This window comes from Triticum urartu, chromosome 5, assembly GCF_003073215.2.
Source record: "Triticum urartu cultivar G1812 chromosome 5, Tu2.1, whole genome shotgun sequence".
Classification (NCBI taxonomy): Eukaryota; Viridiplantae; Streptophyta; class Magnoliopsida; order Poales; family Poaceae; genus Triticum; species Triticum urartu.
The window spans coordinates 380,775,383-380,790,715 of NC_053026.1; the positions used below are offsets into that span (position 1 = coordinate 380,775,383).

Consider the following 15,333-nt stretch of genomic DNA (forward strand, 5'->3'; position numbering starts at 1 on the left):
TTGCTAGCTCATGAGCAACCGAGTTTGCTTCACGAAAACAATGAGTAAAGATGACCTTTCCTATAGAAGTAGCCTTATCTATGCACTCAACAAAGACAGTCACTGCTGCATCCCAACACTGGTCTTGTCCTCAGCAAGAGTTGATGACACTCAAAGAATCTGACTCTGCTTCTACCCTATTAAAACCCTAGAAGTTCGCCAAATTTAAACCATCTCGCATTGCCATTGCTTCGACCGTAATGTTGGGGAACGTAGTAATTTTAAAAAAATCCTATGCACACGCAGGATCATGGTGATGCATAGCAACGAGAGGGGAGAGTGTCGTCCACGTACCCTCGTAGACCGTTAAGCGTTAGCGTTATGACAACGTGGTTGATGTAGTCGTACGTCTTCACGATCGACCGATCCTCAGTACCGAACGTACGACACCTCCGCGTTCAGCACACGTTCAGCTCGGTGACGTCCCGCAAACTCACGATCCAGTAGAGCTCGGGGAAGAGTTTCGTCAGCACGATGGTGTGGTGACGATGTTGATGAAGCTACCACAGCAGGGCTTCGCCTAAACACCGCTACAGTATGACCGAGGTGGATTATGATGGAGGGGGGCACCGCACACGGCTTGGAGAGATTTTTGTGATCAACTTGTGTGTCTAGAGGTGCCCCCTGCCCCTGTATATAAAGGAGTAAGGGGGAGGCCGACCGGCCCTTGTTGGTGCGCCAGGAGGAGGAACCCTCCTCCTAGTAGGAGTAGGATTCCTCCCTTTCCTACTCCTACTAGGAGGAGGAAAGGAAGGGGAAGAAAGAGAACGAAAAGGGGGCGCTCCCCCTCTCCTAGTCCAATTCGGACCAGAGGGAGGGGGCGCGCTGCCTGCCCTAGGCCGGCCCCTCTCTCTTTCCCTTATGGCCCAACAAGTCCAATTAGCCCCCGGGGGGTTCCGGTAACCCCTCCGGTACTCCGGTAAAATCCCGATTTCACCTGGAACTCTTCCGATGGCGAAATGTAGGATTCCAATATATCAATCTTTATGTCTCGACCATTTCGAGACTCCTCGTCATGTTCGTGATCATATACGGGACTCCGAACTACCTTCGGTGCATCAAAACATATAAACTCATAAAACTGATCGTCACAGAACTTTAAGCGTGCGGACCCTACGGGTTCGAGAACTATGTAGACATGACCGAGGCACGTCTTCGGTCAATAACCAATAGCGGAACCTGGATGCTCATATTGGCTCCTACATATTCTAAGAAGATCTTTATCGGCCAAACCGCATAACAACATACGTTGTTCCCTTTGTCATCGGTATGTTACTTGCCCGAGATTCGATCATCGGTATCTCAATACCTAGTTCAATCTCGTTACCGGCAAGTCTCTTTACTTGTTCCATAATACATCATCCCGCAACTAACTCATTAGTCACATTGCTTGCAAGGCTTATAGTGATGTGCATTACCGAGAGGGCCCAGAGATACCTCTCCGACAATTGGAGTGACAAATCCTAATCTCGAAATACGCCAACTCAACAAGTACCTTTGGAGACACCTGTAGAGCATCTTTATAATCACCTAGTTACGTTGCGACGTTTGGTAGCACACAAAGTGTTCCTCCGGTAAACGGGAGTTGCATAATCTCATAGTCATAGGAACATGTATAAGTCATGAAGAAAGCAATAGCAACATACTAAACGATCAAGTGCTAAGCTAACGGAATGGGTCAAGCCAATCACATCATTCTCCTAATGATGTGATCCCGTTAATCAAATGACAACTCATGTCTATGGTTAGGAAACTTAACCATCTTTGATTAACGAGCTAGTCAAGTAGAGGCATAGTAGTGACACTATGTTTGTCTATGTATTCACACATGTATTATGTTTCCGGTTAATACAATTCTAGCATGAATAATAAACATTTATCATGAAATAAGAAAATAAAAAATAACTTTATTATTGCATCTAGTGCATATTTCCTTCACGTAACAACGTCGGCTACGAAGGGAATGAATCTGCAAAAACCTACAATAAAGGTTCCCTTCTCATCTCGTAATCTGCATGGAATGAACCATCCACATTTAGCTTTATAAATCTTTCCTCCTGTCTCTTGCACTTGTGTTCCACCGGTTCCCTCTTCTTTGATAAAGATTTCATGTAGTTCCCCACTATTGCTAGAATTGAGGCATGCCACCTGAAGTAAGGAGAACAAGAATCATGGTGGGTGTGTCATCGGCGAAGCCGCCAGAGATACTAACAGCCGGCCACAATTACCTCTTTGTCATTTATACTTAGCATGATCGACATTGGTTGGTCCGGTTCCAACAGGAGGAATTCTAAGATGGCTGACCCTGATCGGTCCACTTGTACTGCATGTTCAATGCGATCAGCCAGCCCTAGTCCGACCCACATGCTTCTCGCCAAGTCACACTGGAACAGCACATGTCGCATGTCTTCAGGACCCCTATGGCACACCGGACACGCCCCGTCAATAGGGATGTGCCTATTAGCAAGAATGGAGTTTAGTGGTACAATTCCATGCAAGGCACGTCAACAAAAAATTTGTATTTTCCGTGGTACTTGTAACTTCCAGAGCTTCTTCCAAATTGTTGCCTGCATAGTATTGGTGGACGCGGAATTCGCAAGGGATTGACCCCTAAACTTGTGTGAAGAGATGTTGAAGAAGATGAGTTGATGATCTTGGAGACATATTGACACAACCTTCTCCTAAAACTAGGGGCAGGGCCGCCACAAAGATCCATATTCACAAACGTCTTAAGATATTATATCTTTTTCATTTATAATTTGTCCTTTCTTCCTAGAGTTCACTTCATTAGGGGTTTAGTTCTGTATGATTAACGACATTACCGTCGTACTGTACCGTTGGTCCACGTGTCATGTAGCCAAACATGACACATGTCCATACTCCATTTGACTACCGATTTCAACATGTGTGCATGTCCTATATGTACATGCGGCGCACGACCGTCATATCATACCACGTGTTCGCGGTTAGGAAACTACCAGTCTTGCAGTACAATGTATTTGATAAGTTAGTGGCCTCTGAGACATATTTTCACGTTCTCATCCTCAAATCCTGGCAGGACCACCATACAGATCCATAATCACAAATAATGTGAGACTAGAAGTTTTTTCTTTCTTTTTGCGATTTTTCCTTCCTTCCATAAAGCTTCGGTGGGGATCAAAATAAAGTTCCGCATGATTAAACACAAAATCTAGATTTTTTGGGTCGTATAACTTGGGCTCACGTGATAGAGTATACATCAAAGACCTTTTGAATAAGGATTGTATCTCAGTTCATGATTAGTAAGCTAGTAAATCACTCCCCCAAAAGAATTTACTGCCCTTAGCACACACACTGAAGTACGCTCTACTTTTCACATTTACATCTTGGCCCGTCTAGCTCAGTTGGTAGAGCGCAAGGCTCTTAACCTTGTGGTCGTGGGTTTGAGCCCCACGGTGGGCGGTTGTTTTCTTTTTCGGTTGCTCATCATTAATTTTTACCAGGCCAAGTACGCGCATGAAAGGGGGGCGAAGCAGGGAATTCACGAGCGCGACAGAAGCTGGAGCATGCATCTGAAGATACAACAAGAAGGGATGGCCATATTTTTACTGCCGCACGGGATGAGAACTTTGCAACATCTGAAGAAGCTGGCAGTGGATAAAAATCGGCGGTGGGCGGTTGTTTTCTTTTTCGGTTGCTCATCATTAATTTTTACCAGGCCAAGTACGCGCATGAAAGGGGGGCGAAGCAGGGAATTCACGAGCGCGACAGAAGCTGGAGCATGCATCTGAAGATACAACAAGAAGGGATGGCCATATTTTTACTGCCGCACGGGATGAGAACTTTGCAACATCTGAAGAAGCTGGCAGTGGATAAAAATCGGCGGTGGGCGGTTGTTTTCTTTTTCGGTTGCTCATCATTAATTTTTACCAGGCCAAGTACGCGCATGAAAGGGGGGCGAAGCAGGGAATTCACGAGCGCGACAGAAGCTGGAGCATGCATCTGAAGATACAACAAGAAGGGATGGCCATATTTTTACTGCCGCACGGGATGAGAACTTTGCAACATCTGAAGAAGCTGGCAGTGGATAAAAATCGGCTCCACCTGAAGAATACTTACCTGCAGTCGATTCGTCGCCCGCACATGAGTGCTAGTGGTATCGTGCCCCCAGCACAGCTCATGGCGTGCCTCTTTCACTAATCTTCAAAGAACAGGCAATGACAAGAGTTTTGTTTGTTGCCTGAATAGTACTGTCTCCAGCTTTGCTCTTTTTGCCTGCTTGTCTTGCATTTGGATCTTTGTATGCCCACTCCTACTTGGGGCCTCTTTGATTCACATGATTTTCCAAAACACGTGAGTAAAAACTAATGCAGAAATAGAGTGGCATGCCATCTTCAATACTACAGGATTGTGAGGATGTTTGAATGTGCATAAAAAGCGTACCGTTCTTTCAAGAAGGTTAGAGTAGATGAAAATGTTATGTGAAATCTAGTCCAAATGAAAGATTCCTATGGTTTGCAATCTATGAATCAAACAAACCACGTGGGAAAAGATCCTAAGGGCTAGAATGCTCCAAAATACCTTGGCAAATCCTTTGAATCAAATAATGATTTACTTTCGATCTTGTTGCATGGTAAGTGATGTCTTTTCATTGGCAGTTGGCAGTTGCTCCAGCATCACGACGGCTCTAGAAATGGCTTCTGACAGAATGTACACACACGTGGTTCCAGGTGTCGCATCAGAATATCCATGCACATTTCAATATTTTAGATAGACATACATGAGATGGACAAACATACACTCATAGCACACACCCAGCTGATATTGTTGCCAGCCAGATCAGCGCCAGATCATATCCAGTCGGGCCCATCGTCAGCGATTGGACAGAGAGACATCGCCGGTGCAAAGATTGCGTGTCTCCATGTGCTGCTCTTTTCTTTTCTTTTTGCCCAGATGGTTGCCAACCAGACACCACTCACGCATATCCAGTCCAGCGGTACCAGGGCATGTGAAAGTGATTAGCCTCCAATCATATGCATGCTGTCACTGAGGAGAGCACTTAATTTTTTAACATTATGTGTGCTCCCAGAGCACGTAAATTAAATCGACGCTGACCGCCTCTGCCAGCTAGGGTTTCCAGGTGCATGGATGCCTATAAGGACATAGTGGCTTTGATACTATGATTATCATTTATTTATCCCATGTCATCTAGAGAAAGACAAATAAGTATGTCATGAATTATCCCTTAATGTTTTTTTGCGGGTGCCCTTAATGTTACCCTGGCAATCTGTGATGTATGCTTTTCCGCAAAAGAAAGAAAAGATGCATGCTCCTGAAATTCACCTCCCTGACCACCTCCCTGTCGAGGTGGCGAAGACGGCGCTTGTCCGTCTCTGATGTCGTCACAGAGTGGTCTAGGGCCCGGCGTACGCCAGGTTCAGGTCTGCCGAGATATGTGGCGGCGAGACGTCTGAGTCCGCGAACTTGGACCAGTGTGCGACGTTGCACCTGTCCCGCCGGCGCTGCTCCTGATCGACATACTCCTGCGCCGTCATGGCACTTCGGGACAACAAACAGCTGTCGCTGGCCCTGCGGCTACCGAGGTAGTGGAGAATCCGACAGCGCGCCTTGGGCAGGGGCAGCGGAACGCGACGCTCCTTCTTGACGACACTCCAGGGTGGCGGCGAGAGCCGCTCCTCCTTCACGCGACAGTGAGTGTGCAGGGGATGATGGCTCCGGCTTCACAGGGAGGAGCGTCCCCGATGGTGGGGATGGGCCGTTGATGTGGACTATGGAGCGACGGAGCATCAGCTCCATCTGCTCCTCGAACTCCTCATCGATGGCAGCGTAGACCTGGCCCGGCACTGCCGCGCGCGGACTGCGGCGGCGGCGGCGGCTGCTGGTCCTCCTCGTCGCCAGAGGAGATGATGATCTCCGCATTCGTTCAGGATCCGCTCGCCGATGAGTATGAGGCCCCGGAGTTTGATGACGGCATTGCTATGATCCGCCAGATCCCGCCCCGGAACCGCCTGCCGACGCCAAGGCCCAGGAATTGCCTATCGCCGGAGATGTGGAGGGAAATGGGTGGGGAGAGGGGAGAGAAGGAGGAGAATGCGATGTGGACGACTCCAGAGTGCGGTTTATATAGTTGCGACCAGGCCATGCGAAGGGCCGGTCAGCCGTTTCAATGCGGCGCATCGGCCAAAGTTGGTTCCTCGGGAAACTGCGTCCGCATTGAAGCGGCGACTGCTAAGAGGCTGCGTAGGTCAGCTCAGCCCCCCCCCCCCACCGGTTACATCGCGGCATCAATGCCGGTCTCCCCGTGCTCTAGGCCAGCATGAATGTGTCGTGGTAAGTGGCGCGTGCATGAGAAGAAAGCGCGGGTAAGGGGTTTCTTTGTGGGGCGAAGCGGTCAGAAGCGGGTGTGAGATCGGTCCAGACTCCCGTAAAACCCCCCACATTTGTCTCTGGTTTGCGAGAGAAATCACATTTGTACCGCGTCGAGGACCGATACATGATCGCCTTGGATGACTTCATGATCCAGACTGCATAGTCCGGACGGTTGCGAGAGGTTGGAGGGAGGGACGACGTCAGAGATGCCCTTACTTAGCAAATCGAGCCATATAGATGTGATGTTGTGTGCATCAATGCCGCACACTAGTTTTAAAAAATAGGGTTTTTATCATTTTTGTCACTAGTTGTGTCCCACTACTCAGTTTTGCCATTAGAAGTTATAATTACTCAAAAATGTCATCGATCCGTGAGATGTTTGCTCAAAAATGCCATCGTTCCGTTAGATGTTTCCTCAAAAATGCCATTAGACATCGTTATTTCCACATCAAACTCATTGACCATGTTATATGACAAAAATAAGTCTAGACCCACATGTCAGTTCTCTCTATCTCACAATGATAAGTGTGGCCCCACTTGTCAGGAGTAACCAAGCGAATAATTTTATAGGAAAATAAGAACGTCGTTGGGATCAAGTGAGTCCCACACTTTATTGTAGTAAGATAGAAGGAGAGCTGGCATGCTAGTTCATAGGTATTTATGTCATTATAACATGGCAAAAGAGATTTGAGATCACAATAATGGTGCCGAGTGGCATTTTTGAACATGTGTCTAACAAAGCGATGACATTTTTGAGCAGTTGAAATTTTTAGTGGCAAAACTGAGTAGTGAGACACAACCGATGTCATAAACGATAAAAACCCAAAAATATAATTAGGTCTATATTTCTATTGTCTTAGAAAAATGCCAAGACATTCTAGCTGATCAAGAGTATAAAAACGGTTTGATGGGCAGGTCTTCCATATTGGTAAATGTAATGCATTTCTCGATCACAGGCGCAATCCACGACCTGACCTTCATCTATTATACTGCCCGATCCTGCAGACCTGAATTTTTAAAATGGCCACTAAACCGGGCAATCTCATCGGAGAAAGAGTAAACCAGATTTGAAGCTGTACATTAAGCGTGACCGTACGCTGTCCTATCCGTTTACTGCACGGTAATCCATATGCTTGCTGCGGCCCGTTAGCCAGTGGTAAAAATGTAAATTTTTTTGTTTGCGGGAAAATAAAGTGTATGTATGACATCTACTTTTCAGAGCCGAAATCAGGAGGGATTTTTTCCTAAAAAAATCAAGAGGAATTCAAACGCCTTCCCGAAGGACATAGTGGCCTATGGTATATGGAGTAACGAAGTGTGAGATGTCGACTGACAAATACCAATTGTTGGTATAACACACCGCAAAGTGGTTACTAGTTATCCTGGGCGAAGAAAACCTTTACAATCTCCAAACAGCCGGAAGTAAGAGCTAACTAACTCCAACACAGCGACCCAATTCCACGGGGACAAAAAGCACAGCCCAGCGCTGAGACCCATTTTCATTTTGTATCTATTCAAACCCATTTCCGTCTCAAATTAGATCACATTTTAGTTGGAGAGGGTCACAAAGTGGACGCTTTATGTGTCCTCCTCGTCCGGCTTTGTCTGCTGCATGCGAGTGGTGACTCATCTATCATCCAAACAAGAGGGGCCCACCCACCCATTCCACCACCTCTCTCTCCTCCTTTTCTCTCTTTCTCCCTCATCCACGCCGATGCGGGCGTGGCACCGGCCGCTTCGGCCTACGCTGCGAGCGCGTCGCCGACCGCTTCAGCCTCCGCCGCGAGCGCCTCACTAGCCTCCACTTCATTGGCGACGAGCCACTTTATCTTCTTCTCCCTGATGCGCTCCTCCACGTATCCCGGTGAGCGCATCCAGGATCTTGCTGAGGTCTATGTGGTGGTTGTCATTGGCCAGGCCGTCCGGCATGGAGACCAGGTGGATCCTGTGGCCTCGCTGGGAGTTTGGAGCCCACCGGACTCTCCGCTGCAAACCGCACTATCAAAGATCCGGAGGCGATTGTTTCTGCAGCGAACTCGGAGTCAGACCGGGTTCCTCCTATCACTGAAAGGCCGGACTCGCCCCCGGACTCTCGTTTCCCCATCCAAACCTCGCTCTTAAACGAGGCGCTGGACTTAATGTGACCCCTCGCCATCACAGAGGAATCACCTCCGAATTACGTCCAGCCCGGACTAGGGGCCGAAAGAGGGGAATTTCACGCCCCACCCACCACCCACTTCATAGCCACTGTCGAAGATTTAACCGACGTGCTGGACTACGCCTCCGAAGACATCGACGACATAGACAACGATGCCGGAGACGAACAAGGCCAAGACCCGCCGTTTATCGGACATTGGACAGCCACCTCCACATATGATGTGTATATGGTGGACACATCCAAAGAGGATGACGACGACGGAAGGAAGGATCCGGTTGAGGACAAGCTTGCCGAGGCACCTCCAAAACATCAACGTCAGCGGCGCCACTCAAAATCGTGTCTCGAAAAAGACAACAATACTGGCACCGGAGACAATGACACTCCGGAGAACGCTGAAGGCCCCGAAGCCCCCGTCGAGCCCACATCCAAACAAGATGACGTGGAGGAGAGGCAAGTCAACCCCGATGATCCGGTCGGGAATGAGGACTCAGAAGACAGTAATTATCTACCGCCCTTCGAGGACGATGTAAGCCTCGGCGACGAAGGCTTCATCGTTCCAGAGGAACCACTCGAGCAGGAGCGCTTTAAGCGCCAGCTAATTGCTACTGTGAGAAGCCTAAAAAGAAGCAGCAATAGATCCAAGCCGAACATGATACACTCAACGACAGATGGACCCAAGTCCTAGCCGCCGAAGAGTATGGCCTTCAACGCCCAGCAAAGAGTTATCCAAAGCGTCGGCTACTACCACAATTTGATGACGAGGCCCTCGAGCCCATACCGTCAAGACATGACCGTGCTGATGAACCAAACCGACCATCACGCAGGAGAGATAAAGTGGCCACCTACGCCGAACACCAACCCGCACCACCTCGCCGTAGAGGCAGAGAAACAACGGCTCCAGGATACACCTATGACCTACGACAGGACCTGGACAACAGAGTAGGCCAAGCTAGATCAATCTATGGATCAAGGGGGCGTGCCCCAATGCGAGTAGACGACCATCAGGCCTAGTGCGACAGGCATAACCTCACCAGGGCCGAAAACTGCATACAGACTTCAACCGAACTACGTCGTGATGTCGCCTGATACAGAGACGCCACACACCCCTTATGCTTCACTAATGAGGTAATGGAGCACCAGTTCCCAGAAGGGTTTAAACCTGTGAACATTGAATCATACGATGGAACGACAGATCCCACAGTATGGATCAAAGATTTTCTTCTCCACATCCACATGGCTCGCGGTGACGATTTCCACACCATCAAGTACCTCCCCCCTAAAACTCAAAGGACCAACACGACACTTGCTAAACAGCCTCCTAGAAAAATCAATTGGTAGCTGGGAAGATTTGGAAGATGCCTTTAGAGACAACTTCTAAGGTACCTATGTTCGGCCTCCAGATGCTGATGACCTTAGTCACATAGTCCAACAACCCGGAGAGTCAGCCCGGAAGCTCTGGACTAGGTTCTTAATTAAAAAGAACCAAATTGTCGATTGTCTGGATGCCGAAGCCCTCATGGCCTTTAAACACAGCGTCGCGATGACTCGCCCGACACCTGGCCAAGAAAAACCGAAGTCCATGGCAGCTCTCACCGCACTTATGACCCGCTTTTGCGCGGGAGAATGATAACCCACAAGTATAGGGGATCGCAACAGTTTTCTAGGGTAGAGCATTCAACCTAAATTTATTGATTCGACACAAGGGGAGTCAAAGAATATTCTCAAGTATTAACAGTTGAGTTGTCGATTCAACTGCACCTGAAAGACTTAATATCTGCAGCAAAGTATTTAGTAGCAAAGTAATATGGAAGTAGCGGTAATGGTGGCAAAAGTAACAATAATAGTTTTGTAGTGATTGTAACAGTGGCAACAGTAAAGTAACTAAGCAAAGATCAATATGTGAAAAGCTCGTAGGCAATGGATCAGTGATGGATAATTATGTCGGATGCGATTCCTCATGCAACAGTTATAACATAGGGTGACACAGAACTAACTCCAGTTCATCAATGTAATGTAGGCATGTATTCGAATATAGTCATACGTGCTTATGGAAAAGAACTTGCATGACATCTTTTGTCCTACCCTCCCGTGGCAGCAGGGTCCTATTGGAAACTAAGGGATATTAAGGCCTCCTTTTAATAGAGTACTGGAACAAAGCATTAGCACTTAGTGAATACATGAACTCCTCAAACTATAGTCATCACCGGGAGTGGTCCCGATTATTGTCACTTCGGGGTTACCGGATCATAACACATAGTAGGTGACTATTGACTTGCAAAATAGGATCAAGAACTCACATATATTCATGAAAACACAATAGGTTCAGATCTGAAATCATGGCACTCGGGCCCTAGTAACAAGCATTAAGCATACCAAAGTCATAGCAACATCAATCTCAGAACATAATGGATACTAGGGATCAAACCCTAACAAAACTAACTCGATTACATGATAAATATCATCCAACCCATCACCGTCCAGCAAGCCTACGATGTAATTACTCACGCACGGCGGTGAGCATCATGAAATTGGTGATGGAGGAAGGTTGATGATGACGATGGCGACGGATTCCCCTCTCCGGAGCCCCGAACGAACTCCGGATCAGCCCTCCCAAGAGAGATTAGGGCTTGGCGGCGGCTCCGTATAACGCGATGAATCCTTCTCCCTGATTTTTTTCTCCCCAAATGTGAATATATAGAGTTGGAGTTGAGGTCAGTGGAGCATCAGGTGGCCCATGAGGCAGGGGGCGCGCCCCAGGGGGTGGGCGCACCCCCCACCCTCGTGGACTGGGTGTGGGCCCCCTGGTGTTGATTCTTTCGCTAGTATTTTTTATATATTCCAAAAATATTCTCCGTGAAGTTTCAGGTCATTCCGAGAACTTTTATTTCTGCGCAAAAATAACACCATGGCAATTCTGCTGAAAACATCGTCAGTCCGGGTTAGTTCCATTCAAATCATGCAAGTTAGAGTCCAAAACAAGGTCAAAAGTGTTTGGAAAAGTAGATACGATGGAGACGTATCAACTCCCCCAAGCTTGAACCCTTGCTTGTCCTCAAGCAATTAAGTTGACAAACTGGAAGTGATAAAGAAAAACTTTTACAAACTCTGTTTGATCTTGTTGTTGTAAATATGTAAAGCCAGCATTCAAATTTTTAGCAAAGATTATGAACTAACCATATTCACAATAACATTTAGGTCTCATGTTTACTCATATCAATGGCATAATCAACTAGCGAGCAATAATAATAAATCTTGGATGACAACACTTTCTTAAAACAATCATAAATGATATAATAAGATGGTATCTCGCTAGCCCTTTTTGTGACCGCAAAACATAAATGCAGAGCACCTCTGAAGATCAATGACTGACTAAACATTATAATTCATGGTAAAAGAGATCCAGTCATAGTCATACTCAATGTAAACTAATAGTAATGCATGCAAATGACAATAGTGCTCTCCAACTGGTGCTTTTTAATAAGAGGATGATGACTCAACATAAAAGTAAATAGATAGGCCCTTCGCAGAGGGAAGCAGGGATTTGTAGAGGTGCCAGAGCTCGATTTTGAAGTAGAGATGAATAATATTTTGAGCGGTATACTTTCATTGTCAACATAACAACCGAGAGATCTCGATATCTTCCACGCTACACACATTATAGGCGGTTCCCAAACAGAATGGTAAAGTTTATACTCCCCCTACCACCAACAAACATCAATCCATGGCTTGTCCTAAACAACGGGTGCCTCCAACTAACAACAATCCTGGGGGAGTTTTGTTTGCAATTATTTTAATTTAAGCATGGGACTGGGCATACCGGTTACCAGCCATTTTCTCGTGAGTGAGGGGTGGAGTCCACTCCTCTTGAGAATAACCCGCCTAGCATGGAAGATATAGACAACCCTAGTTGATACATGAGCTATTCGAGCATACAAAGCAGAATTTCATTTGAAGGTTTAGAGTTTGGCACATACAAATTTACTTGGAACATCAGGTAGATACCGCATATAGGAAGGTATAGTGGACTCATATGGAATAACTTTGGGGGTTTATGGAAGTGGATGCACAAGCAGTATTCCCGCTTAGTACAAGTGAAGGCTAGAAAGAGACTGTGAAGCGACCAGCTAGAGAGCGACAATAGTCATGAACATGCATTAAAATTAATCAACACTGAGGGCAAACATGAGTAGGATATTATTCACCATGAACATAAATATCGTGGAGGCTATGTTGATTTTGTTTCAACTACATGTGTGAACATGTGCCAAGTCAAGCCACTCGAATCGTTCAAAGGAGGATACCACCCTATCATACCACATCACAACCATTTTAATAGCATGTTGGCACGCAAGGTAAACCATTATAAACTCCTAGCCAATTAAGCATGGCATAATCAACTATAATCTCTAATTGTCATTGCAAACACATTTCATTCATAATAGGCTGAATCATGAACGATGAACTAATCATATTTACAAAAAACAAGATAGGTCGAGTTCATACCAACTTTTCTCATCTCAATCAGTCCATCATATATCGTCATTATTGCCTTTCACTTGCACAACCGAACGGTGTGGATAATAATAATAGTGCACGTGCATTGGACTAATCTAGAATCTGCAAGCATTCAATACAAGGGAGAAGACAAGGTAATATGGGCTCTTGGTTAGATCAACAGTAATGCATATAAGAGCCACTCAACATTTTCATCATGGTCTTCTCCTCTCGACCCCAAAGAAAAGAAACAAAACTATTTACACGAGAAAGCTCCCAACAAGCAAAAGAAGAACGAGAAATCTTTTTGGGTTTTCTTTTTAATTACTAATACTACAAGCATGGAAAGTAAACTAGCTAAAAGCTAAAACTAATTTTTCTGGTTTTTCTTAAGGTTTTTCAAACACACAAGAAGAAAGCTTAAAAATAAATTAAACTAGCACGGATAGTACAATGAAAAAGTATGAGCATCGACAACTGGCATGAGTGTGTGAACATGAATGTAATGTCGGTGAGAAATACGTACTCCCCCAAGCTTAGGATTTTGGCCTAAGTTGTTCTATGCCCATGGATCAAAGCTACTCTCTCCGATAAACGGAGGAGTGTTCTCTGGGTGCCACTGGTTGGCGATCTCCTCCGGATCCCACTGATAAACAGACTGTCGATAAGGGTCAAGAGATGGCTCTGGCTCTGGCTCTGGGGATCATGTTCACTCCCAATATGCATAAATGTCATCGGGCAGGATGATGTATGTGCTTGAATAAATGTTAAACAAAGAAGGTGCAGACAAGGTAATAATCTGACGAGTCTTTTCACTGAATACCAGGTTATAAATGAGTCTCTTCTCCTTATCATCGCAAATAAAATCATGTGCTACCATACTTTTATAGTCTAAGAAAATAGGGGCAACACCTTTTCTTCTATCTCATAGTGTCTAATAGGTATCTCAAAATATTTAGCAAGACGCGAAGCAAAGATACCTCCAAAAATGGGGCCCTTTCACTACTAGGGAAAACCCTAGCAGTAGCGCTGGTTTTGTGCTCACTAGTAGCGCGGGTAGGCGCGCTACTAATAAGGCACTACAGCTATTGCTTAGCAATAACGCGTGCCCGCACGCGCTACTCCTAGGACAAATAGCTGCAACGTTTGTTCACTCCCACGCTACTGCTAATGTAACTACTGGCATCGTGTTTTCTCTCCATCGCTACTAGTATTCTTTTTTTATTTTTTATTTTTAGTGTATTTATGCGCCATCGTACAAATATTGGTACAATACCAGTTATGAGGTTTACATCATTATGTCCATAACAGTGTGTCAAATGAAGGTGGATTAGGTTCAAGTGGAGGCAATATGTGGTGCATGTCAAAAGTATACTACTAATCCAAACTTGATCAATTTGGACTAGTAGTACTTTCGATGTGCACCACATGTTGCCTCCACTTGAATCTAATCCGCCAGCACAAGCTATTTAATCATCATCATAGTCATTACCACCAACAGTATTTATTTAATCACCACTAACACTAGCTAATAATAATCATCATAGTCATTACCACCAACACTAGCTATTTTATCATCATAGTAATAGTGTAGCACATCATCATCCTCAAACTCATTTCTAGCGAGCTAATCACTCCTGCTGCTCTCTCTTAGGTAAAATAACATAAAACATGTGTAGCTCTCCTCCTTGATCAAGTTGGAGCATGCAGATGAACCTGTCTCCTAATCGTGGGTAGCGCATCTGTTTGCTGCCCCCTAGTACTTCTCTGCGCTTCTCCATCACACATTTGGTCCAGTCTTGCACTATTAGGCATCCGTCGCTAATCTTGAATGCACTAAAGTAATCTGTAGGATATCTTGGCCGTAAGCTAATAATACTCATGGTACCTTTAGTCTCGATCCCATAAGGCACAACATTCATCGGGAGTCCCTGTTGAAGAACATCGTGAAGGAAATATGCCCTAGAGGCAATAATAAAGTTATTATTTATTTCCTTATAATCATGATAAATGTTTATTATTCATTCTAGAATTGTATTAACCGGAAACATAATACATGTGTGAATACATAGACAAACAAAGTGTCACTAGTATGCCTCTACTTGACTAGCTCGTTAATCAAAGATGGTTATGTTTCCTGACCATGAACAATGAGTTGTTATTTGATTAACGAGGTCACATCATTAGTTGAATGATCTGATTGACATGACCCATTCCATTAGCTTAGCACCCGATCGTTTAGTATGATGCTATTGCTTTTCTTCATGACTTAT

General features: G+C 45.6%; 1 non-coding gene across 1 annotated transcript; it reads left to right on the plus strand.

Moving 5' to 3' along the window:
• The first annotated feature begins 3,407 nt into the window (after positions 1-3,407).
• Positions 3,408-3,480, plus strand: TRNAK-CUU. Its single transcript has one exon. It is a non-coding gene; the product is annotated as a tRNA-Lys (tRNA).
• The last annotated feature ends 11,853 nt before the right edge of the window (positions 3,481-15,333 follow it).